Source organism: Tursiops truncatus, chromosome 17, assembly GCF_011762595.2.
Source record: "Tursiops truncatus isolate mTurTru1 chromosome 17, mTurTru1.mat.Y, whole genome shotgun sequence".
NCBI classification, from domain to species: domain Eukaryota; kingdom Metazoa; phylum Chordata; class Mammalia; order Artiodactyla; family Delphinidae; genus Tursiops; species Tursiops truncatus.
In genome coordinates this window covers 50579241-50606461 of record NC_047050.1, presented here as the reverse complement: position 1 = coordinate 50606461, position 27221 = coordinate 50579241, and the positions used below count along the sequence as shown (strand labels likewise).

Genomic DNA, 27221 nt, shown 5'->3' with positions numbered 1-27221 from the left:
CATAAAAGTTTGTCATGCTAGAGGGAAAATGTATTTTAGAGTTAAGAAGTAAGGAAAGTCAGACTTGGAGAGGGTGGGACAAAACCCCAATGCTCTTTTCTCTATGGCTCCTATAACCAGTGGGCCCCAGATGCAAGTACAGTCAATGGGAAGTGAGCAGGGCAGCAAAGCAAGTTAAATAAAGTCCCAGATTTCTAGCCAGAAAATCAACAATGGGAACACCAGGAAACTGGAAAATTCTGAGGACAGGAAGGAGCTTGGGAAAGTAACACCATAAAATTTTTTTTTAATACCTGAGCTCACACCCTAAGTTGCACGTGAATGGATCATATCTTAAACAGCATAACAAAGACTGTGGGAACTTAACTGAGAGACAAGTCTCAGACTGGACACTGAATGGTGTGTACATGGGACATATATGAGTAATATGGCAAAGGCTTTGAAAATGGAACTGACATTGAAACCACAACCCACAGAAGACTGGACAGAACTTGTGACATACACTAACTGGGTCAGTTCCCTGCTAACACAAAAATATCGACATTCTCCATAGGATTTAAATAAGACAAAGAGTCTCATAACATTCAAAATATCCAGGACAAAATCTAAAATTATTTGGCATATAAAGAACTAGTAAAATCTCAACTTGCATGGAAAAAGACAAGCAATAGGCATGAACACTGAAATGACACAGATATTGGAATTATGTGGCAAGGACTTTGTATCAGCTATTATTAAAATGCTCCAACAAGAAAGGGAGGATATGCTAGAAATGAAGGGATTTAAAATAAAGAAAAGATATTCAAAGTCTCAGCAAAAAAAAGAAGGTATAAAGAAGAGCTAAATGGAAATTTTAAAACTGCAAAAACCAATAACCAAAATTAAAAACTTACCGTGAAGGCTCAATAGCAGATTAGAGATGACAAAGAAAACACTAAGTGTACTTGAAGATAGATCCATTGATATTTTCCTAACTCAAAAACAAGTTGGGGGAAAAAAAGTAACAAAGCCTCAAGGATTTATGGTAATGTATCAAAAGATCTAACATTTTTGTCAATTGGAGTCCCAGAAGAAGAGAAAGCCCAGTTACTCAAAAAGCTTTGAAGATGTAATGGCTGAAAACTTCCAAAATATGGTAAAAAATATATACCTACAGATTCAAGTAGCCCAGTGTACCCCAAACAGGAGAAACTCAAAGAAATCCATGCTTAGAAACATCATAATTAAACTGCTGAAAATTAAGACAAAGAAATTTTTTGAAAGTAACCAGAGTAAATAACAAATTATTTATAGGAAAACAACAATTCAAATTCATCAGAAAACATGTAAGCCAGAAGCAAATTGAACATTTTTAAAGAGCTGAAAGAAAAAAATTGTCAATCCAGCACACTGCACACAGTGAAAATACCCTTCAGGAATAAAAAAGTGAAATAAATACTTTCTTAGAAGAAGGGAGACTAAGAGAATACATAATCAGGAGATATGCTCTGAAATAGTAAGATAAGGAATTTTTTCACAGAAGGAAAATGATAGCAGAAGGAAATGCAGAACATCAAGAATATAGGAAGAACAATAGAAATGGTAAATATCTGTGCAAATATAATATTCTTCTCTGTAAATATGTTGCCCTTTCCTTTAAATTACTGTTTTAGGCAGCATTCCAACAACTCCAAATGTGATCCCTTCTCCCTGATATTCACAGCCTTGTGGAATTCCCTCCCCTTGAGTGTGAGCTATACTTAGTAACTTGATTCTAAGAAACAGAATACAGCAAAGTGATGAAATGCCATTTCCATGATTAGATTATCAAAGAGTATGACCCTCCCCCCACCTTTTTTCATTCAGCTGTACTATTCTGCATTCCCATCAACGATGTATGAGAGTTCTACTTTCTCCACATCCTTGTCAGCACTTGAAATTGCCAGAATTTAAAATTTTAGTCATTCTAATACTAATATGTAACTAATTTTGGTTTTAAAACCAAGATACAAAATGGTATGGCTAGAAGGTGATTTTCCAGTGTCTCTTAAAGTTAAATACAATTTATAATATGGCCCAGTAATGCTACTCCTGGCTAACTACATTAGGGAAAGGAAATTTATGTTCACACAAAAACCTGTACACAAACGTTTATAGCAGCATTAGTCATAATTGCCAACAATTATAATCAATTGTTGTCATTGAACAGGTAAATGGATAAGCATATTGTGGTATATTTATATAATGGAATATTACTCAGAAATAAAAGGCATGAATTATTGACATATGGAACAACTTGGATGAATTTCAAAGGCACTATTCTCAGGTAAAATACAGCAGCCTCAAAAAGTTACACACTCCATTTATACAGCAGCCTCAAAAAAATAAAACTATAGGGACAGAGAACAGATCAGTAGTTTCCAGGGGCTAGGCAGGAAAAGTGTGCAAGTAGCAAGGAGGAGATTCTTGAAGTGATGAAATGGTTCTGCATCCTGACAGCAGTGGTAGTTACTGAATCTACACACGTGTTAAAATTCATATAACTGCATAGCAAAAGAAAGTCAATATTACTATATGTTAATTTAAAAAATAATTTTTTAATTTAAAAAAATGTATAGTCCTTGTCTCAAAATGCTTATAAGCGTACCTATCAATAATTACTTTGAACATCAATAGACTAAATGCTCCAATCAAAAAATATACAGTGGCTGATCGGATTAAAAAAACAAGAACCTGCAGTATGCTGCTTACAAGAGACTCACTTCAGGGTGAAAGACACATACAGACTAAAAGTGAGGGGATGGAAAATATATATTTCATACAAATGGAAATGACAAGAAAGCAGGGGTAGAAATACTGATACCAGAAAAAAATAGACTTTAAAACAAAGGCCATAAAGAAAGACAAAGAAGGGCATTATATTATAAATTTCGGATCAATACAAGAAAAGGATATTATACTCATTAACATATACACACCAATACAGGAGCACCTAAATATATAAATACTAATAGACATAAAGGGAGAAACTGACAATCATACAACAGTAGCAGACTTTAACAGCCCACTGACATCAATTGACAGATCTTCCAGATAGAAAATCAATAAGGCAAGAGAGGTTCTAAATGACACAATAGACTAGTTGCACTTAATTGATATCTACAGGACAGTACATCCAAAGAAAGCAGAATACGCATTGTTTTCAACTGTACATAGAACGTTCTCTAGGACAGACCACCAACTAGGTCACAAAATAAGGCTCAACAAATGTAAGAGCCTAGAAATTCTATTAAGCATCTTTTCTGACGACAATGTTATGAAACTAGAAATCAACTACAGAAAGAAAATCAGGAAAAGAAGGAAAACGTGGAGAATGACCAACATGCTACTAAAAAACCAATGGGTCAATGATGAAATCAAAGAAGAAATCAGAAAATACCTCAATACAAACAGAAATGAAAACACAACTTTACAAAATCTATGAGATGCAGCAGTTCTAAGAGGGAAGTTCATAGCCATATAGGCTTTCCTCAAGAAACAAGAAAGATCTCAAATAAATAACTTAACCTACCACCTAAAAGAATTAGAAAAAGAAGAACAAGCAAAGTGCAAAGTCAGGAGAAGGAAGGAAATAATAGAGATTAGAGAGGAAATAAATAAAAGAGATTAAAAAATAGAAAAAAATTAATAAATCAAAAAGCTGGTTTTCTGAAAAGATAAACAAAATTGACAAACCTCTAGCCAGACTCACCAAGAAGAAAAGAGAGAGGACTCAAACAAAATAAGAAAAGAAAGAGGAGACATAACAACCAATACCACAGAAATACAAAAAAAATCATAAAAGAATACTATGAACAGTTATATGTGAACAAATTGGACAACCTTGAAGAAATGGACAAATTTCTAGAAACTTACAGCCTGACAAGACTGAGGTAAAAAGAAACAGACAATTTGAACAGACTGATCACTAGACATGAAATAGAATTTTCAATTAAAAAAAAAAAATAACCAAAAAAACTCCCTACAAACAAAAGTCCAGGACTGGATGGCTTCTCTGTGGAATTCTACCAAACATATAAAGAATTTATACCTATCTTTCACAAATTATTCCAAAAACCTGAGGATAAGGGAACACTCCCAAATTCATTCTAGGAGGCCACCATTACTCTAATACCAAACCTGACAAAGATACTACAAAACAAGAAAATTACAGGCCAATATATTTGATGAATATAGATCCAATAATCCCCAACAAAATGTTAGCAAACTGAATCCAACAATACATAAAAAAGATCATACACCATGATCAAATTGGATTCATTCCAGGGTTGCAAAGATGGTTCAACATACACAAACCAATCAATGTGACACACCACATTAACAAAAGGAAAGATAAAAACCACATGATCATCTCAATAGACACAGAAAAGCATTTGACAATATTCAACATCCATTCATAATAAAAACGCTTATCAGGGCTTCCCTGGTGGCGCAGTGGTTGAGAGTCCACCTGCTGATGCAGGGGACGCGGGTTCGTGCCCCGGTCCGGGAAGATCCCACATGCCGTGGAGCAGCTGGGCCCATGAGCCATGGCCGCTGAGCCTGTGAGTCCGGAGCCTGTGCTCCGCAACGGGAGAGGCCACAACAGTGAGAGGCCCGCGTACCGCAAAGAAACAAAACGCTTATCAAAGTGGGTATAGAGGGAACACATCTCAACATAATAAAGTCCATTTACAATAAACCCCCAGCCAACATAATACTCAACAGTGAAAAGCTGAAAGCCTTGCCACTAAATTCAGGAACAAGACAAGGATGCCTACTCTCACTGCTTTTACTTAACATAGTATTGAAAGTCCCAGCCCCAGCAATCAGATAAGAAAAAAAAAAATAAAATATATTCACATCAGAAGGGAACAGGTAAAACTTACTATTTTTTTTCACATCTTTATTGGAGTATAATTGCTTTACAATGGTGTGTTAGTTTCTGCTGTACAACAAAGTGAATTGGCTATATGTATACATATATCCCCATATCCCCTCCCTGTAAAACTCACTATTTTTAGATGACTTAATACTTTGTATAGAGAACTCTAACGTCTCCACACAAAACTATTAGAACTGATCAATGATTTCAGCAAGGTAGCAGGATACAAGATTAATATACAGAAGTCTGCTATATCTCTATACACTAATAGTGAAATATCAGAAAGAGAAAGTAAAAAAACAATCCCATTTAAAATCGCATCAAAAAGAATAAAATACCTAGGAATAAACTTAACCAAGGAGGTAAAATACCTATACTATGAAAATTATAAAACATGGATGAAGGAAACTGAAGATTACACAAAGAAGTGGACAGATATCCCATGCTCTTGGATTGGAAGAATTAATATTGTTAAAATGGCCATACTACTCAAAGCAATCTTCAGATTTAATGCACCTATCAAAATACCCATGACATTTTTCACAGAACTGGAACAAATAATCCTAAAATGTACATGGAACCACAAATGACCCAGAATTGCCATGGCAATTCTGAGAAAAAAAGAACAAAGTTGGAGGTAAAACCCTTTCAAACTTCAGACTATACTACAAATCTACAGTAATCAAAACAGCATGGTATTGGTACAAAAATAGACACATAGATCAATGGAACAAAGCCAGAAACAAATCCATACACCTATGGTCAATTAATCTATGACAAAGGAGGTAAGAATATACAATGGAGAAAAGACAGTCTCTTCAACAAGTGGTGTGGGGAAAGGTGGACAGATACATACAAAACAATGACATCAGACCATTCCTTCACACCACATACAAAAAATAACTCAAAATACTTTAAAGACCTAAATGTAAGACTTGACACCATAAAACTCCTAGAAGAGAACATAAGTGAAACATCCTTTGACATAAATCATAGCAATATTTTTAGATCAGTCTTCCAAGGCAAAAGAAATAAAAGCAATAATAAACAAACGGGGCCTATTCAAACTTAAAACCTTCTGCACAGCAAAGGAAACCAGCAACAAAATGAAAAGACAACCTACAGAAAGGGAGAAAATATTTGCAAACAATGTGAAAAAAAGGGGCTAATATTCAAAATATATAAATAGCTCACACAACTCACTATCAAAAAGACAAACAACTCAATCAAAACATGGGCAGAAGACCTAAATAGACATTTCTCCAAAGAGGACATACAGACGGCTAACAGGCACATGAGAAGATGCTCAACATTGCTAATTATTAGAGAAATGTAAATCAAAACTACAATGAGGTATCACCTCAAACCAGTCAAAATGGCTATCACCAAAACGTCTACAAATAATAAATGCTGAAGAGGACGTGGAAAAAGGGAACCTTCCTATACTGTTGGTGGGAATGTAAATTGGTGCAGCCACTGTGGAAAAGAGTATGGACGTTCCTCAGAAAACTAAAACTAGAACTACCATATGATCCAGCAATCCCACTCCTGGGTATCTACTTGGAAAAAACAAAAACTCTAATTTGAAAAGATATATGCACCCTAATGTTCATAGCAGCACCATTTACAATAGCCAAGACATGGAAGCAACCCAAGTGCCCATCAAGAGATGATTGGCTTAAGAACATGTGAGATAGAGATATATATATACACATAATGAAATATTGTCATTTGTAGCAACATGGACGGACCTAGATAGTATAATGCTTAGTGAAATAAGTCAGACAAAGACAAATACCACATAATATCACTTACATGAAGAATCTAAAAAATAATACAAACGAATCTATATACAAAATAGAAACAGACTCACAGATACAGAAAACAAATTTGGGTTACCAAAGGGTAAAGGGAAGGAGGGAGGGATAAATTAGAAATATGGGGTTAACAGATATAAGTTACTATACATAAAATAGGCAAGCAACAAGGATTTACTGTAGAGTACAGGGAATTATATCCAATATCTTTTAACAACCTATAATGGAATATAATCTGCAAAAAAATTGAATTACTATGCTCTATACCTGAAACTAATACAATAGTATAAATCAACTATACTTCAATAAAAAAATAAAATACTTAAGAAAAAAACCAAGCACTTATAGGCAGATAGATTTTGAAGAGTACCCTAAACACCGATAGAATGCTTTCTACCAAGTTGGTGCTGAAAAACTAATCAAGTGGAATTACACATGCCTTTAACTTAAAATCATTTACTCCTACTTTGATATGACAGAGAAGTTTTATGCTGTCAGGGATCTTCCTCCCCTTAACTTCACTTCCTCTACATTCTTAAAACTAGACATTGGTCTCTGCTGCCCCCAAAGAAAAGTGAAATCTCATCAGAAATACAAAGAGAAACAAAATAATATTGACTTGGGAACATCAAGAACTCAAGCTCATCAATGAGGATATTTCTGGGATAATTTAGCTTAACTGGATTTCTGCTTTACCCAACTAGAGTACCCACCCCCATCATAGCTACACTCCTGCCCCTTCCCTATCCGTCCCCAAATAAGAAGATTCCTCTGTATTGGCCTGGAATAGTCTCTATGTTCCACATTCCAGCTCCCCATCTCTAGGTGGAAGAATTAGACTACCTCTAACATACTTATGAAGATTTCCCTTTGGCTTTAATTTGGTTCTCTTTCTTTTCTTTTATCTTCTTTTGTTTTTTTTTTTTTTCTTTTTGGTTGGGGTATAAGAAAAAAATTACCATAAAAATGGCAACATTTTGCTTTTCTTAAATAGGCAGAAAAAAGAAAAGAGAAAGCCTAACTGATTTTCACAGCTTCTAAAAACATAACCAAACTCAGGCTTTATTTTTCCTCTATACTATACCAATTTCACACCTCAGTTCACTGTTCAACCTCTGCAATTCGGTTCCTAAAAGAGATCTTAAGGTCACTAATTCATTCCATGTTACAAAATCTATGAATATGTTTCAGTCCTCATCTATGATCATATGTGTTAGTCTCTCCTTTTGAAATCCTTTCTTACAACAGTCACTTCTGTTTTACTCTTTGAGCTCTGGTCATTCCTGTATATCCTTTTGCAGGCTCATCTTCATCCACCCACCCAACAGATGGGGGACTTCCAAAAGCCTGGGTAGTAGACAACTTTTCAGTCTCACCCTCTGTATTTTTCTGAGAAAAATCACATCCACTGCTTTAATCATCATATATACTATGATCATCCCCTCCCCCATATTTATATCTCTCATCCAGGACTATTCTCTGAGATTTATTTCTTTATTTTCAACTTTTTATCCTACATTTCCATTTGGAAGTCTCAAACTCAGCATATTCAAGTCCAGCATATACAAAAAGCAAGGTTTTGATCTTTCCCCTAAAATATGATTCTACTTCTGTTTCCCTATTTTAGTGACCCTTACAGAACTAAGAGCTCTACTTGAACCTTTCTCACTTAACCACTCACATCCAGTCCATCACAAAGTCCCATTGATTTAAATTCTAACTCAAAGCCATTGACCATTCACCCTCTAGATTATTACTAATCTACTGTAAGAATCACCATCTTTCACCTGGATTACTGCAGTAGCCTCCTAACTGATCTCCCTACATTCATCTAGCTTTTCTCTAACCTGTTCTCCATACTGCAGCCAGTGTGATATTTTCAAAATGCAAATGTAGTTATTTCCCACCTACCATTCCCAACCACCCTCAAAGCATCTGAGTCCAAGATTGTCAATAGACACAAACTAATCCAGGCAAGTGTGAATGCATGTATGTGTAGGTGGAAATAAAAAAGAAAGATCTACAGAAGCAAGTCTGAGAATATGTCTGATTGTGTATGCCTAATTATGTTTCAAAGCCTCCCCCAAAATTTCTAGGCTTGTCCACCATTTGAATTCATGTATGCCTTTTCACAGGAAATGCCAAGTTTTCTGTATGGTAAAAATTTTCATCACTTTCCATTTTTATTTTTCTCTCTTCATGGCACACAGAAGTCATATAACATGGCTGAATTTCAGGAGCTTTGCTTTTTTGAGAGGCAGCATGGTGAAGCAGTAAGAGCTTGGATTAGAAAGTCGAACAGATGTGGATTTAAATCACAGCTCTGCAACTTATTATAATTTGAGCTTAGTTCCTTATTTATTTTTATTTTTTAGTTCCTTATTTTGAAATGAGAATCTCTCATAGGTTTTTTTGTTGTTGTTGTTTTCTGGGGGTGGGTAAGAATTTGATGAGTTCCTCTATGCAAATATTCTAACATATTATCTGATGTGCAATAGGTGGCCAGTGAATGTTTGTTCCTTCCTACCAGGATGGGTGGTGCCAAAATATTCTCATTCAAAGAAAATCCCCAGATCATTTGCAAATTTCTCCACAGCCTAAGTTTGCTTCAGAGACACTTGGAAGTGAGTGTTGAGTTGAAATTTTATTTTTGTTGATTCATTTTAGCTAACATATTAAGCATTACCTACATGCTAAGCTTCATGCTATGCAATTTACATTCATTATTTAATATCCACAAATTCTCTGTGATGTATCATACTATCCAACTTTATGGCTAAAAAGTGCCAGAGCTCAAATTTGAACTCAGGTCAACTGACTCCAGAGCTTCTGATTTTATCTATAGGATTCTGACATCTCTCACAGAGAGAACAAATCCAGAAAACTCAGAGGAGAAATAATGCCTTTATCTAAGTTTCAGCAAGGACCTATAGAACCCTTCATTTTGCTAAAATCCAGAGCCAGAAACTCAAACATATGAACTTCTTTACATGAAGCAATTTTACTTCATTACATTACATGGCAATTCTAAGATTACAGACCTAAAATGTACTTAATCTTTCCATGCTCGATATTACACAAATAATCTTTCTGGAGTTATCACATTTAATACCTCTTTCTGGCTGTATTGAATATAGATACCTTAAAGGATTATTCATGCAGCATTAAAGATAGGAATTTGGCAAGGAGAGAGAATTTTAACTGTGATCTTTATAGAATCAAGAATAGATTAGGAGCCTGATTTTGACAGCACTGTGTATGAAAGAATGTAAGCCTCTATCTTTAAAAAAACTGGTATGTTTTCAAACAAACTTTCTCTGAAAGGAAAGTTCAAACCCTAGAAAGTATTCCAAATATACAGGGCTGTGCACCCAAAATAGTTATGCAACATGATATGTAATAAGTTCATATATAAGGAAATATTTTTTTCCCCAAGGCTGACTAAGGGTTGAAATTTATCCCATAAGGGAGTTCTATGGCAGTACCCAAAGAAAAACACATGTCTGTCTGATAGTCCACAAAGAAATCCATAGGAAAATATGAGAGATGTGTCTGGAATATTAGTTCACAAATCTGACTGCATTCGTAGTATTTGTGGAAGTTTGGATTCAAAAACCAACGTGAAAACCACAGAGTACCTATAGCTAATAGAGTCATTGCTTTACTTTGTTGGTTCCTGCTAACCCTGAACTGCTGTTCTGTAAAATCTAATAAATATGACGGAATCTACTAATGTTTTGTGTAAGTATATACTACATAGAGGAATCTAAGGGCAAAGACTTTGCTGGCTGACAAGTCTCAGCTTGCCTTTGTCCATGTCATTTTATCATTTGAAATAGTGAAGATGTACTAAGGTATACTTAACAATCTTGTACAATGCTCTGAGTATATGATAGAGTTGCAATGGTATATTAATCAACTGAACAATATCTCTAAGAGCACTAATGATTTTTGTTTTGTTTACTCATTTCGCTATCTCTTAGGAGTCACAAAGGGACTTTTTTTTAACATCTTTATTGGAGTATAATTGATTTAAAAGGTGTGTTAGTTTCTGCTGTATCACAAAGTGAATTAGCTATACATATACATATGTCTCCATATCTCCTCCCTCTTTCTTCTCCCTCCCACACTCCCTACTCCAACCCTCTAGGTCGTCACAAAGCACAGAGCTGATCTCCCTGTGCTATGTGGTGGCTTCCCACTAGCTATCTATTTTACATTTGGTAGTGTATATATGTCCATGCCACTCTCTCACTTCGTCCCAGCTTATCATTCCCCCTCCCATTTCCTCAAGCCCATTCTCTACGTCTGCTTCTTTACTCCTGTCCTGCTCCTAGATTCTTCAGAACCATTTTGTTGTTGTTGTTGTTTTTTAGATTCCTTATATATGTGTTAGCATACGGTATTTGTTTATCTCTTTTTGACTTACTTCACTCTATGAAAATCTCTAGGTCCATCCACCTCACTAAAAGTAACTCAATTTCGTTTCTTTTTATGGCTGAGTAATATTCCATTGTATATATGTGCCACATCTTCTTTATCCATTCATCTGTCAATGGACATTTAGTTGCTTCCATGTCCTGGCTATGTAAATAGTGCTGCAATGAACGTTGTGGTACATGTCTCTTTTTGAATTATGATTTTCTCAGGGTATATGCCCAGTAGTGGGATTGCTGGGTCATATGGTAGTTCGGTATTTAGTTTTTTAAGGAAACTCCATACTGTTCTCCATAGTGGCTGTATCAATTTACATTCCCACCAACAGTGCAAGTGGGGTCCCTTTTTTCCACATCCTCTTCAGCATTTATTGTTTGTAGATTTTTTGATGATGGCCATTCTGACTGGTGTGAGGGGATACCTCATTGTAGTTTTGATCTGCATTTCTCTAATAATTAGTGATGGTGAGCATTCTTTCATGTGTTTGTTCGCAATCTGTATATATTCTTCGGAGAAATTTCTATTTAGGTCTTCTGCCATTTTTGGATTGAGTTGTTTGTTGTTCTGATATCGAGCTGCATGAACTGCTTGTATATTCTGGAGATTAATCCTTTGTCAGGTACTTCATTTGCAAATATTTTTTCCCATTCTGAGGGTTGTCTTTTCATCTTGTTTATGATTTCCTTTTCTGTGCAAAAGCTTTGAAGTTTCATTAGGTTCCATTTATTTATTTGTGTTTTTATATCCATTTCTCTAGGAGGTGGGCCAAAAAGGATCTTGCTGTGATTTATGTCATAGAGTGTTCTGCCTACATTTTCCTCTAAGTTTTATATTGTCTGACCTTACATTTATGTCTTTAATCCATTTTGAGCTTATTTTTGTGTAGGGAGTTAGGGAGTGTTCTAATTTCATTCTTTTACATGTAGCTGTCCAGTTTTGCCAGCAGCACTTACTGAAGTGGATATCTTTTCTCCATTGTATACTCTTGCCTCCTTTATCAAAGATAAGGTGACCATATGTGCATAGGTTTATCTCTGGGCTTGCTATCCTGTTCCATTGATCTATATTCTGTTTTTGTGCCAGTACCATACTGTCTTGATTACTGTAACTTTGTAGTATAGTCTGAAGTCAGGGAGCCTGGTTCCTCCAACTCTGTTTTTCTTTCTTAAGATTGCTTTGCTATTCGGAGTCTTTTGTTTTTCCATACAAATTGTGAAATTTTTTGTTCTGCTTCTGTGGAAAATGTCATTGGTAGTTCAATAGGGATTGCATTGAATCTGTAGATTGCTTTCAGTAGTACAGTCATTTTCACAATGTTGATTATTCCAATCCATGAATATGTTATATCTCTCCATCTGTTTGTATCTTCTTTGATTTCTTTCATCAGTGTCTTATAGTTTTCTGCATACAGGGGTATTTTGCCTCCTTAGGTAGGTTTATACCTAGGTTATTTTATTCTTTTTGTTGAAATGGTATATGGGAGTGTTTCCTTTATTTCCCTTTCAGATTTTTATTCATTAATGTATAGGAATGAAAGAGATTTCTGTGCATTAATTTTGTATCCTCCTACTTTACCAAATTCATTTATTAGCTCTAGTAGTTTTCTGGTGGCATCTTTAGGATTTTCTATATATAATAACAAGCCATCTGCAAACAGTGACAGTTTTACATCTTTTCCAATTTGGATTCCTTTTATTTCTATTTCTTCTCTGACTGCTGTGGCTAAAACTTCCAAAACTATGTTGAATAATAGTGGTGAGAGTGGGCAACCTTATCTTACTGGAAATGGTTTCAGTTTTTCACCACTGAGGACGATGCTGGCCTTAGGTTTGTCATATATGGCCTTTATTATATTGAGGTAAGTTCCCTTTATGCCTACTTTCTGGAGGGTGTTTATCATAAATGCGTGTTGAATTTTGTCAAAAGCTTTTTCTGCATCTATTGAGATGATCATATGTTTTTTCTCCTTCAATTTGTTAATATGGTTTATCACATTGATTGATTTGCGTATATTGAAGAATCCTTGCATTCCTGGGATGAATCCCACTTGATCACGGTGTATGATCCTTGTAATGAGCTGTTGGATTCTGTTTGCTAGTATTTTTTTGAGGATATTTGCATCTATGTTCATCAGTGATACTGGCCTGTAGTTTTCTTTTTTTGTGACATCTTTTTCTGCTTTTGGTATCGGGGTGATGGTGGCCTCGTTCAGGAGAGTTCTTCCCTCTGCTATATTTTGGAAGAGTTTGAGAAGGATAGGTGTTAGCTCTTCTCTAAATGTTTGACAGAATTCGACTGTGAAGCCATCTGGCCCTGGGCTTTTGATTGTTGGAAGATTTTTAATCACAGCTTCAATTTCAGTGCTTGAGATTCGTCTGTTCATATTTTCTATTTCTTCCTGGTTCATTCTTGGAAGGTTGTACTTTTCTAAGAATTTGTCCATTTCTTCCAGGTTGTCCATTTTATTGGCATATAGCTGCTTGTAGTACTCTCTCATGATCCTTTGAATTTCTGCAGTGTCAGTTGTTACATCTTTTTCTTTTCTAATTCTGTTGATTTGAGTCTTCTCGCATTTTTTCCTGATGATTCTGGCTAATGGTTTATCAATATTGTTTATCTTCTCAAAGAACGAGCTTTTAGTTTTATTGATCTTTGCTATTCTTTCCTTCATTTCTTTTTCATTTACTTCTGAACTGATCTTTATGATATCTTTCCTTCTGCTAACTTTGGGGTCTTTTTGTTGTTCTTTCTCTAATTGCTTTAGGTGTAAGGTTAGGATGTTTATTTGAGATGTTTCTTGTTTCTTGAGGTAGGATTGTATTGCTATAAACTTTCCTTTTAGAACTGCTTTTGTGGCACCCCATAGGTTTTGGGTCATCATGTTTTCATTGTCATTTGTTTCTAGGTATTTTTTGATTTCCTCTTTGATTTCTTCAGTGATCTCTTGGTTATTTAGTAGTGTATTGTTTAGCTTCCATGTGTTTGTATTTTTTACAGACTTTTTCCTGTAATTGATACCTAGTCTCACAGCGTTATGGTCAGAAAAGATACTTGATATGATTTCAATTTTCTTAAATTTACCAAGGCTTGATTTGTGACCCAAGATATGATCTATCCTGGAGAATGTTCCATGAACACTTGAAAAGAAAGTGTATTCTGTTGTTTTTGCATGGAATGTCCTATAAATATCAATTAAGTCCATCTTGTTAAAGTATCATTAAAAGCTTGTGTTTCCTTACTTATTTTCATTTTGGATGATCTGTCCATTGGTGAAAGTGGGGTGTTAAGGTTCCCCACTCTTATTGTGTTACTGTCAATTTCCCCTTTTATGGCTATTAGCATTTGCCTTATGTATTGAGGTGCTTCTATGTTGGGTGCATAAATATTTACAATTGTTAAATCTTCTTCTTGGATTGATCCCTTGATCATTATATAGTGTCCTTCTTTGTCTCCTTTAATAGTCTTTATTTTAAAGTCTATTTTGTCTGATATGAGAATTGCTCCTTCACCTTTCTTTTGATTTCCATTTGCATGGAATATCTTTTTCCATCCCCTCACTTTCAGTCTGTATGTGTCCCTAGGTCTGAAATGGGTCTCTTGTAGACAGCATATATACGGGTCTTGTTTTTGTATCCATTCAGCCAGTCTATGTCTTTTGGTTGGATCATTTAATTCATTTACATTTAAGGTAATTACCAATATGTATGTTCCTATTACCATTTTCTTAATTGTTTTGGGTTCGTTTCTGTAGGTCTTTTCCTTGTCTTGTGTTTCCTGCCTAGAGAAGTTCCTTTTGTTGTAAAGCTGGTTTAGTAGTGCTGAATTCTCTTAGCTTTTCCTTGTCTGTAAAGGTTTTAATTTCTCCATCAAATCTGAATGAGATCCTTTCTGGGTAATCTTGGTTGTAGGTTTTTCCCTTTCATCACTTTAAATATGTACTGCCACACCCTTCTGGCTTGCCGAGTTTTTGCTGAGAAATCAGCTGTTAACCTTATAGGGATTCCCTTGTATGTTATTTGTTGCTTTTCCCTTGCTGCTTTTAATATTTTTTCTTTGTATTTAATTTTTGATAGTTTGATTAGTATGTGTCTTGGCATGTTTCTCGTTGGATTTATATTGTATGGGACTCTCTGCACTTCCTGAAGTTGATTGACTACTTCCTTTCCCATATTAGGGAAGTTCAACTGTAATCTATTCAAATATTTTCTCAGTCCCTTTCTTTTTCTCTTCTTCTTCTGAGACCCCTATATTTCAAATGTTGGTGCATTTAATGTTGTCCCAGAGGTGTCTAAGACTGTCCTCAATTCTTTTCATTCTTCTTTCTTTATTCTGCTCTGTGGTAGTTATTTCCCCTATTTTATCTTCCAGGTCACTTATCCGTTCTTTTGCCTCAGTTATTCTGCTACTGACTCCTTCTAGAGAATTTTAAATTTCATTTACTGTTCATTATTGTTTGTGTGTGCTTTAGTTCTTCTAGATCCTTGTTAAACGTTTCTTGTATTTTCTCCATTCTATTCCCAAGATTCTGGAGCATCTTTACTATCATTATTGTGAATGATACTTTAAATCATTACTGTGAATTTCTTTTCAGGTAGACTGCTTATTTCTTCTTCATTTGTTTGGTCTGGTGGGTTTTTACCTTGCTCTTTTATCTACTGCATATTTCTCTGTCTTCTCTTTTTGCTTAACTTACTGCACTTGGGGTCTCCTTTTTGCAGGCTGCAGGTTCATAGTTCCCATTGTTTTTGGTGTCTGCCCCCAGTGACTAAGTTTGGTTTAGTGGGTTGTGTAGGCTTCCTGGTGGAGGGGACTGGTGCCTGTGTTCTGGTGGATGAGGCTCTATCTTGTCTTTCTGGTGTGCAGGACCGTGTCTGGTGGTGTGTTTTGGGGTGTCTGTCAAGTTATTATGATTTTAGGCAGCCTCTCTGCTAATGGGTGTGGTTGTGTTCCTGTCCTGCTAGTTGTTTGGTATGGGGTGTCCAGCACTGTAGCTTGCTGGTCATTGAGTGGAGCTGGGTCTTAGTGTTGAGATGGAGATTTCTGTGAGAGCTTTCACTGTTTGACATTATGTGGGGCTGGGAGGTCTCTGGTGGACCAATGTTGTGAACTCAGCTCTTGTACCTAACAGGCTCAGGCCTGACACCCAGCTGGAGTACCAAGACACTGTCAGCCACATGGCTCAGAAGAAAAGGGAGGGGAAAAAAGAAAGAAAGAAAGAAAGAAAATTAAATTACAATGAAGTTATTAAAATAAAATTTAAAATTATTAAAAAATAAAAAAAAGAGAGAAACCAAAGCAATAAACAAATCCACCAATGATAACATGCACTAAAACCTATACTAAAAACAAACAAACAAAAGACAGACAGAACTCTAGGATAGATGGCTAAAGCAAAGCTCTACAGACAAAAATCACACAAAGAAGTGTACACATACACACAAAAAGAGAAAAAGGAAAAAATATATATACATATTTAAAAAAAAGAAAGAGAGCAACCAAATCAATGACAAGAAGCTCTAAATTCTAAACTAAGATAAACATAAAACCAGAAACAAATTAGATACAGAAAGCAAACCCCAAGTCTACAGTTTCTCCCAAAGTCCACTGCCTCAATTTTGGGATGATCTGTTTTCTCTTCAGGTATTCCAGAGATGCAGGGTACATCAAGTTGATTGTGGAGATTTAATCTGCTGCTCCTGAGGCTGCTGGGAGAAATTTCCCTTTCTCTTCTTTGTTCGCACAGCTCCTGGGGTTCAGCTTTGGATTTGGCCCCGCCTCTGCATGTAGGTCACCTGAGGACGTCTGTTCCACACCCATACAGGATGGGGTTAAAGTAGCAGCTGATTAGGGGGCTCTGTCTCACTCACGCCGTGGGGAAGGAGCCTGCAGCAGGTGGAGGCTGGTGTGACATTGTAACAGCCTGAGGCATGCCGTGTGTTCTCCCAGGGATGTTGTCCTTGGATCATGGGGCCCTGGCAGTGGCAGGCTGCACAGGCTCCTTGGAGGGGAAGTGTGGATAGTGACCTGTGCTTGCACACAGGTTTCTTGGTGGCCGCAGCAGCAGCCTTAGCGTTTCATGCCTGTCTCTGGTGTCCGCGCTGATAGCCACGGCTTGACCCATCTCTGGAGCTTGTTTAGGCGATGCTCTGAATCCCCGCTCCTCATGCACCCCGCAACAATGGTCTCTTGCCTCTTAGGCAGGTCCAACCTTTTTCCCGGACTCCCTCCAGGCTAGCTGTGGTGCGCTAGCCCACTTCAGGCTGCGTTCACACAGCCAACCCCAGTCCTCTCCCTGGGATCTGAACTCCAAAGCCCGAGCCTCAGCTCCCAGCCCCACCCCACCCCAGTGGTTGAGCAGACAAGCCTCTCAGGCTGGTGAGTGCTGGTCGGAACAGATCGTCTGTGCAGGAATCTCTCCGCTTTGCCCTCTGCACCCCTGCTGCTGCACTCTCCTCCGTGGCTCTGAAGCTTCCCCCCTGTGCACCCCCTGTCTCCACCAGTGAAGGGGCTTCCGAGTGTGTGGAAACTTTTCCTCCTTCACAGCTCCCTCCCAGAGGTGCAGATCCCATCCCTATTCTTTTGTCACTGTTTTTCTTTTTTCTTTTGCCCTACCCAGGTACATGGGGAGTTTCTTGTCTTTTGGGAAGTGTGAGGTCTTCTGCCAGCATTCAGTAGGTGTTCTGTAGGAGTTGTTCCACATGTAGATGTATTTTTGAGGTATTTTGGGGGAGGAAGGTGATCTCCACGTCTTACTCCTCTGCCATCTTGAAGGTCCTCCCCATTAATGATGTTTTTAAGAGGGCAGTGTTTAGCTAATAAATGTCTCTGTTTCTCTTTTTTATACTTTCAAAGGATTGACTAACTTTCATCTTCAGAACAACTTGTAGCCAAAGTATCAACAAATCCATTTAAAAAAAACAATTAAGAGCATAGAAAATATTGAGTGGTAGACTTTAAAGAGCCATCATTAAAAAAATATTAGGCACAATGAATCTTTTTATTAAAATATCTTTTCAGATAATTTTAAAATAATTAGAAATGGTAAAGAAAGTTAGATAGGGCTGCTTAATTCAACTCCTACATAATAGAAGGGTCCATTCTCACAAAATAAGATAAACTTGCATTGATGTGGCAGGTACATCCTAAGGTGATCCCAGTGAGTTACCTTGTATAATCCTTTCCCCTTCAGTGTAGGAGGAATTTGTGACTCGCTTCCAACCAACAGAAACAGCAAAGATGATAGAATGTCAGTCACTTCCTTGAGTTGGTTATGTTATATAGAAATGGTAATGTGATATTGTTATTCTTGTGATTATATAATGTTATTGTATTAGTTTTCTAGGGCTGCCATAATAAAGTCCCACAAATTTGGTGGCTCAGCAAATAGCAGAAATGTATTTTCTCACAGTTTTGGAGGCTAAAAGTCTGCAATCAAGGTGTCTGTAGGCTGAAGGCTCTAGGGGAGGACTCTTTTCTTGCCTCTTCTAGCTTCAGTGGTTACCAGAAATCCTTAGGGTTCCTTGGCTTATAGCAGCCAAACCCCAATCTTTGGCTCTGCTGCCATATGACTGTCTTCCCTCTGTTTGTCTGTATGCCTCTATTTTCTTGCAAGGACAAGTTATTAGCTTAGGACCTACTCTACTCCAGTATGACCTCATGTTAACTTGACTAATTATATCTGCAAAGACCCATTTCCAAATATGGTCACTTTGTAAGGTTTCAGGTAGACATGAATTTGAGGGGACACTATTCAACATAGTATGGTTATATAAGACTTAGTCTTAGCAGACAGGAGGGACAAACTCCTTCCCATTGGCTTGAAGAAGTAAGCTTCCAGGTTTTGAAAGGGCTTATGAGGGAGCCACAGAGCAAGAAACTGCCAGCAACCTCTAGAAGCTGAGAGCTGCCCCTGGCTGACAGCCAAAAAGAAAATGGGGACCTCCATTCTACAACCATAAGAAAAGGAATTCTGCCAACAACCAGAGCTTAGAAAAAGACCAAGCCCCAGAAATGAATTAGCCTTGACTGCAGCCTTGTGAGACCCTGAGCAGAAGACCCAGCTAAACCATGCTGAGACTCCTAACCCATGGAAACTGTGAGATAACAAATACGTATTATTCTAAGCCACAAAATCTGTTGTACTTCATTATACAGCAATAGAAAACTAATACAACTGGCATAGTGCTTTAAAGGTTTCATTCACTGTACCTCACTTATACTTCCCAAAGACAAATCCAAAGGCATTTCTTTCAGACATCACATGGATCATTGTGAATGACCTACAATACTTGAGGATGTTTAGAATATCAGTACTCAGAAGAACCTCAGAGATCAGACATTTCATTCCTCTCATTATGCAAATGAAAAAAACAGAGCCAGGACATAGAAATTGACTCTTGACCACCAGAGTACCAAGTACAAAAACAAACACGAATTCACAGTTCCCTTGGGATCAAGTCCAACATTTTTTCACCAACTCACTGGGATCCCTTGAGATCCCTAATGTCAAACAACAGAAGAGTTAAAAATAAATCAGACTTTTAGAAGATGTAAATAAGTTATACAACTTAATAAATGTCAATATTCACAATTAGCACAATTAACTCCTAGAAAAGTGCCAGTCATATTACAGCACTCAATAAATATTTGATAAATTAAAAAATTAATATATGTTTTTATATTCTGAATCATAAAAGACACAAGCCCATCCCCACATATCTTAATCTAGAGGCAGAACACCTTTGTGGGCAAAAGTCATGTTGCAATGTTGATGTCAGACCCACCTGAGTTTGAATGTGAGCTCTAAGTAATATTCATTTGTAAACTTAGGAGATTTCCTCAAAGTCTCAGCTTCCAGTTTCCTCATCTGCAAAATGAAGGTAATAACAATGACCTCTCACGGTTGTGCTCAGGTTCAAACAAAATAATAAATGAGAATGCTTGGCATTTACAGAGTACTCGATAAACGTCACTCTCTTTCCATGCACTGACGAATTTTGTTTTAAATGAAGAACAATTTTTCCACTTACCTTCAGATAATTCTCTGAACCATAATCTGTGTCAGAGGCATTTAATACAAATGTACTTTTAATTCTATATTAGGAGACATTTGCTTTGAAAACAATTTTCTGTTGTATGGATTTATTACTCTTTTTGGTTCTAACCACCTATCTTTTGTCTCCTCAACAAACTCAGTAGAAAATAAAGGTCTAAAAGTCTAGGGAAGAAAAAAATTTTATTTGACTAGGCCTGAATTTATTGACACTTAGGAACCACATAAAAAAAGAAAAAAGGCAGCAGCCTGAAGATTCTTAAATTAATCATTGATTAGTAGTTTACATAACTTAGAGGTAGTAATCCAAAACCTGTTTCAAATTAGATGACAGCAAAAAAGTGATGTGGAAGTAGTTACTGTTAAACTGGAATTCTTCTGATTGCACTATTTATCAGGTAGTATTTCAGATAATTAAATAGAACTATGAGTAACATGAAAGATTATAGTTATGGTTCATTTTTGCACAGGTCTGTTGAGGCTTAGAAATTATGTGCAGGCAGAGTTGGAAAAATTCCAAAATGGACCATATTAAATTAGGCAACAGCTGGTGAAGAAGGTTTAGTTTAGGGACTGTCCTGACAGCTGGAAAAAAAGTGATATGTGGTCCATACTGAATGTCATATTAAAAATTAGCAGTAAATAATTACAAGTTAACTAGAAATGTACTGTCTTGATTTCAAAGCTTAAACAATCTTCCTTGGGCTATATTAAGACCATTTTAAAGTTCTTTAATCTCTGCTCAAGAGAATTTATTTTCTAGCAGGTGTGCCTTAAAACTAAAAATGTAGACATGACTTAAAATCATTTCCATGAGCTTCAAGCACTTCCACATGTTTAAAAAAATAGTCATTTCAATGTTGCTTGAAACTCAGGGAAGGTCATGGGGAGAGGAAGCTGTGAAAACCTTAATCCTGCAAATCCCATGACACACGGCATGATGCAATGGGGTATGGAGCCAGAAGGGTTGGGTTCAAGCCTCTGCTCTGCTAATTACTAAGTAGGAGGTTTGGGGTAAATTCATGCCCTTTTCAGATCTTAGTTTTCTCGTTCAACTTGGCAATAATAACATCTACCTTCCAAACTATTGTGAGGAGTAAGTGATCTATATATAGTACCTAGGACAATAGGCCCATCGTTCCCAAACTGTGCACTGAGGTACCCCTGGGGACTGCAGCACATTTATAGAGGCAGTATGGGATATTTTAAATTTTCAAGGAAACTACAGCAATATTTGAAATCTGTCAGCCACTGTGTGAACTACTAGCTCCAGGTAGTTCACAGTTTCAACATTAGATCATACTACATTCCTTTCAGTGACATCATATCTTTGTGAAGCTGAGTTTTGTTGGTTGCTGGACAAAAAGTAAATAAGCATGAAAATCAACGTAGAACAGGAAATGAAGGTAGTGGTATCTAATCTGATTTCAATGTCTGAGAGGTACGCAGTGCCCAAGAGGCCCACACATGTTGCTGGTAAGTGACTTGGTTAAAACTAAAAATTTTTTTCCTTCAACTATGTGTATTATTTTTTTTTCAAAAAACTACTAAGTTGTTAGTATATAAATACATTTTAAGTTGTTTGGACCTAACCACTCAAATCGACAGTACAGTTATTTACTTTGGTCTAGGAATTCTGAGGATGTCATAAATCAAAAAAATTGGGGGACTTCTGCAGTAGGTACCTAGTTAATATTCATTTCCTCTCAAACTTGATGTACTTTCACATGATTGAACCCTTTCTCTCAAAATTTAGATAAATTTACTTCTGTTCTCATTAGTAATGATTACCAGTATTCTCTGCCTTTGTAGTTTGATGGGGCCCTGTGATTACCTCTGGCCAGTGGGATTTGAAGAAGTTATGAACTCTCCATTCACTCGTCCCCTGTTGATACATTCTACTATGATGAGGAGAAAAGAGAGCCTCAAGATCTAAGTAGGTTCAAATGTCAAGTTACTGTATGGAAGATAAGTTTTCCTGGAGAGTCACCTGGACCCACTGAGTCAAGCCAGTGATATTTGGTGGTTTGTGTGCTATGAAGCATAGGCTTGTACTATCATGACTAATACTCAAACTTGTTTCTTTCTATTGCCCTGTCCACCATTCTCCTACATATGGTTTTCTGACTCTTTTTATGGCAAATTCTAAAAGATAATTAGGTAAAAACCTGTACTGTAGAAAATGTTGCCTGAATAATAGAAGACTAGATGGAGGAAAACTCAAGAGAATAGTTACTAACAGTTTCAACTAAACAGCCTGATGACAATGTGATGCCCCAGATCACGAATAAGAGTCAAGAAGACATTCAGTTAATGTCAAGCTGTGGTTTATAACATCTTAAGGGTTAAAAAGAAAAATGCAAACATTTTAACAAAAGAGTACCAATTAGGTACAAGGAAATATACAGTAAGATAAAGCCACTTTTATATAAAGTATTGGAACCAAGGATGTTCAATAAGAAGTTATTTTCTCTATTCTTGGGAAATTGGCCTTATATCACAACTGGAGAAGCAATTCAAACAAGCACACATTTCTAGAGTGGGGAAATTTCTAATTGGGCTAGAGGGTATAGAAGTCATCTTTTCCAGTGGTTACATAATGCAAGTAGGAGGATGCTGCTTTGAAAGGAAAATTTAAACAAGTTCCCCAGTACCTCAGATATTAGAAAGAAGATGAGAATGGCTAGGATGAAATCAGGAAAAGAAAGAAAATTATATCCATTGATTCATCAGTATTTACTGAATATATTAATATGCATTCCATAGATGCAGGTAACTGGGACTTAGTACCTGATTCTAAAGGGCTATTAATCTAGCAAGGAGACAGACTTGGAAAGCATAGTCACAACATGGTGTGTCAATTACTCTAAAGGGCAATGCTCTGGAAAATCACAGATCTGCAAAAATGTTTTCCTGGAAGAATCAGCACAGTTTTCATCAAAGAGGAAATATTTAAGCTGGATCTTGAAAGACAAATAGTGTCAAGAACTGTGAAGTGTTGAGATTTTATCCTATTAGCAAACTAACAAATTATCCTGCAACAGTTTCATAGAAGCTGGCAAAAAACATGAAATGCCTTAATCAAACAGAAAGATCTTTACTACTCACAGCTATCATAGCCAGACTATTAGCACTTTCTTATACCAATGCCTGGGTCCCAGTTCCCACGAGTGACGCAACAAGGGCCAGGTAACACTTGCACATACAGTGGGCTGCATTACAGGGGAGAAACCCCAAGCTTATGGAGCCCAACTTTTTTTTACAACAGGCCATAAACATGCTGGCCCTTTGCTCCAGAGGAAGACACTATCCAGTCTTCCAAGACTGCTTGCCATACAAACATCCTGGAAAAGATAATCCAGAACAAAGGCAGTGAGTACCTCTGCTCAGAAGAAATGCAAAAATGTAAGTGATCCATGGAGAATTGTCCCTCAACAAGCAGAAGTCATCAGGATAATATAGCATGATATCTTAGCAGGATGTATAATATATCTGAATAGCTGGAGTACAGAATACCTTTTAAAGAATGAACCAGTGGGAGATATAGACATGGGGGGAGGGTGTGTTGGGAAGAAAAAAGTTAATCCATAGAATTACATTAGAATTAGATTATTAAGTAGAGGAAAAACATAGAGAATATTATACTTCATTAACCAATATTTATTCACTGTCAGCCTCATGGTAGGTATTCACTATATTAATTGAATGAATGAATGAAAAACCTGCTTTGTCTCATAAGCATAGGAAGCCATCATAACTTTAAATGAAGAAGCAAATGATCACATCTGGCAGCACTGTGACAAAAGCATCATTGTTGAAAGAGAACAACTGAGGCACTTTGCCTATATTTAGTAGGTTTTTGCAATAAGATGGATTAGGGGAGGTGAAGGTTTAAACTAAAAGATAACGTGTGGAAACAGTGGGGAAATGGGAAGGTGGGATGAATTGGGAGATTAGGTTTGACAAAAGTACACTACCATGTGTAAAAGAGATAGCTAGTGGGAACCTGCTGTATAGCACACAGAGCTCAGTGCAGTGCTCTGTGTTAGCCTAGTTGGGTGGGATGGGGGGGAGGTCCAAGAGGGAGGGGATGTGTGTATGCATATGGCTGATTCACTTTGCTGTGTGGCAGAAATTAACACAACATTGTAAAGCAATTATACTCCAATAATAAATAAATAAATAAATAAATGTGGCCCTTGTGGGGGGGGGGGGAAGAAATGAGGATTGAGAGAAGTTGTTGAATTAATTTTAGGAGAACCAGCAACATCCAGTCAACTGGATGTGGAAGTGAGAGTTCAAGGATAAATGAGTTATCAGGCAGGTTTAGGAGTGGAAGGTTGTTGAATAAATGGTGATGTCACTAACTGAGATAGAAAATGCAAGAGAAGATTCAAGTAGGAGATAATGAGGGAGTGGTAGGCATTGAGATAATAGCTAAAGACAAAAGAGTGGAGGAAATAAAAAGGAGAAACTCCATAACTTATACAAAAGAGGCTTGCTTATATATGAGAAGTATCAACATTACTGTGTGAGAAGAAGAGAAAAAGCTCGAAAAAATGGGAAAAAAAAAGTATTGGGAGATGGGGAAAGGGAATCAAGAGAAGAACACGTTGAAACCAAGGAAAGGCAGTTTCATAAGGGAAAGATTAGCAAGGAGGTGTCAAATTGGATGGGTGCTAACAAGTACCCATTGGATTCAGCTTTTGGATCATCACAGATTTTAAGAAAATAATAGGCAGAGGCAGATTATACGAAGAAGCCTTAATTCAGAGAGGGGAGAGATCGGTTCAATTAAGTTGGCATCAACTTATCTGCTGTGATAAGCTGTGAAAAGAAAGTATTTTTCCAAATATACACCTTAAAAAGAACTTTCCAAATAGCACTTATAGGTCATCACCTAAAATCCCCTCCATTATACATTGCTACTTTGAGTTATAAAGATTTATTCCTTTTCAAACATCCCCCTAATAAAATGCAATTACTCCTGAAAATATTAATGCCTTAAACTCTTGCTTTGAAGTGTTAGTTGACAAGGCTTTAACAGAGAAAATGTTCTTCACTAATGACACATCAGAGTGGTCTTAGTATTCTAGAAGCAGAATGACAGAGGAAAGGGCCTATTAAAAGGGGAACTGTGAGATTGGTTAAAGATGGTGGAGAAGAAGGACATGCTCTCACTCGCTCCTGTGAGAACACAGGAATCACAGCTACCTGCTGAACAATCATCAACAGGAAGACACTGGAACTCACCAAGAAAGATACCACACATCCAAAGACAAACAAGAAGGCACAATTACATGGTAGGAGGGGCGCAGTCACAATAAAATCAATACCGATAACTGCTGGGTGGGTGACTCACAAACTGGAGAACACTTATAGCACAGAAGTCCACCCACTGGAGTGAAGGTTCTGAGCCCCATGTCAGGCTTCCCAACCTGGGGGGCCGGCAACAGGAGGAAGAATTCCAAGAGAATAAGACTTTGAAGGCTAGTGGGATTAGATTGCAGGACTTCGACAGGATTAGGGGAAACAGAATCTCCACACTTGGAGGGCACACACAAAGTAGTGTGTGCATCGGGACCTAGAGGAAGGAGCAGTGACCCCATAGGAGACTGAATCAGACCTACTTGCTAGTGTTGGAGGGTCTCCTGCAGAGGCGGGGGGTGGCTCTGTCTCACTGTGAGGACAAGGACACTGGCAGCAGAAGTTCTGGGAAGTACTCCTTGGCGTGAGCCCTCCCAGAGTCAGCCATTAGCCCCACCGAAGAGCCTGGGTAGGCTCCAGTGTTGGGTCGCCTCAGGCCAAACAACCAACAGGGAGGGTACCCAGACCCAACCATCACCAGTCACGTGGATTAAAGTTTTACTGAGCTCTGCCCACCAGAGCAACAGCCAGCTCTACCCACCACCAGTCCCTCCCATCATGAAACCTGCACAAGCCTCATAGATAGCCTCATCCACCAGATGGCAGACAGCAGAAGCAAGAAGAACTACAATCCTGCAGCATGTGGAACAAAAACCATATTCACAGAAAGACAGACAAGATGAAAAGGCAGAGGGCTATGTACTACATGAAGGAACAAGATGAAACCCCAGAAAAACAACTAAATGAAGTGGAGATAGGCAATCTTCCAGAAAAAGAATTCAGAATAATGATAGTGAAGATGATCCAGGACCTCAGAAAAAGAATGGAGGCAAAGATCGAGACGATGCAAGAAATGTTTAACAAAGACCTAGAAGAATTAAAGAACAAACAAAAAGAGATAACAATACAATAACTGAAATGAAAAATACACTAGAAGGAATCAATAGCAGAATAACTGAGGCAGAAGACCAGATAAGTGACCTGGAAGACAGAATGGTGGAATTCACTGCTGTGGAACAGAACAAAGAAAAAAGAATGAAAAGAAATGAAGATAGCCTAAGGGATCTCTGGGACAACATTAAATTCAACAACATTCGCATTATAGGGGTCCCACAAGGAGAAGAGAGAGAGAAAGGACCTGAGAAAATATTTGAAAAGATTGTAGTCGAAAACTTCCCTAACATGGGAAAGGAAATAGCCACCCAAGTCCAGGAAGCACAGAGAGTCCTTTACAGGATAAACCCAAGGAGAAATACGCCGAGACACATAGTAACCAAATTGGCAAAAATTAAAGACAAAGAAAAATTATTGAAAGCAGCAAGGGAAAAACGACAAATAACATACAAGGGAACTCCCATGAGGTTAACAGCTGATTTCTCAGCAGAAACTCCACAAGCCAGAAGGGAGTGGCATGATATACTTAAAGTCATGAAAGGGAAGAACCTACAACCAAGATTACTCTACCCTGCAAGGATCTCATTCAGATCTGATAGAGAAATCAAAAACTTTACAGACAAGCAAAATCTAAGAGAATTCAGCACCACCAAACCAGCTCTACAACAAATGCTAAAGGAACTTCTCTAAGTGGGAAACACAAGAGAAGAAAAGGACCTACAAAAACAAGCCCAAAACAGTTAAGAAAATA

At 37.3% G+C, this 27221-nt stretch overlaps 1 protein-coding gene across 1 annotated transcript in view; it reads right to left on the bottom strand.

Moving 5' to 3' along the window:
• The window catches only part of TRHR (thyrotropin releasing hormone receptor), a 562879-nt gene that overhangs the window by 508470 nt on the left and 27188 nt on the right, over window positions 1–27221 (bottom strand). Inside the window, exon 2 of the mRNA XM_033842840.2 lies at window positions 19941–20023. The gene's annotated coding sequence lies outside the window, so the exon portion shown is untranslated. The remainder of the gene's footprint in view (window positions 1–19940; window positions 20024–27221) is intronic.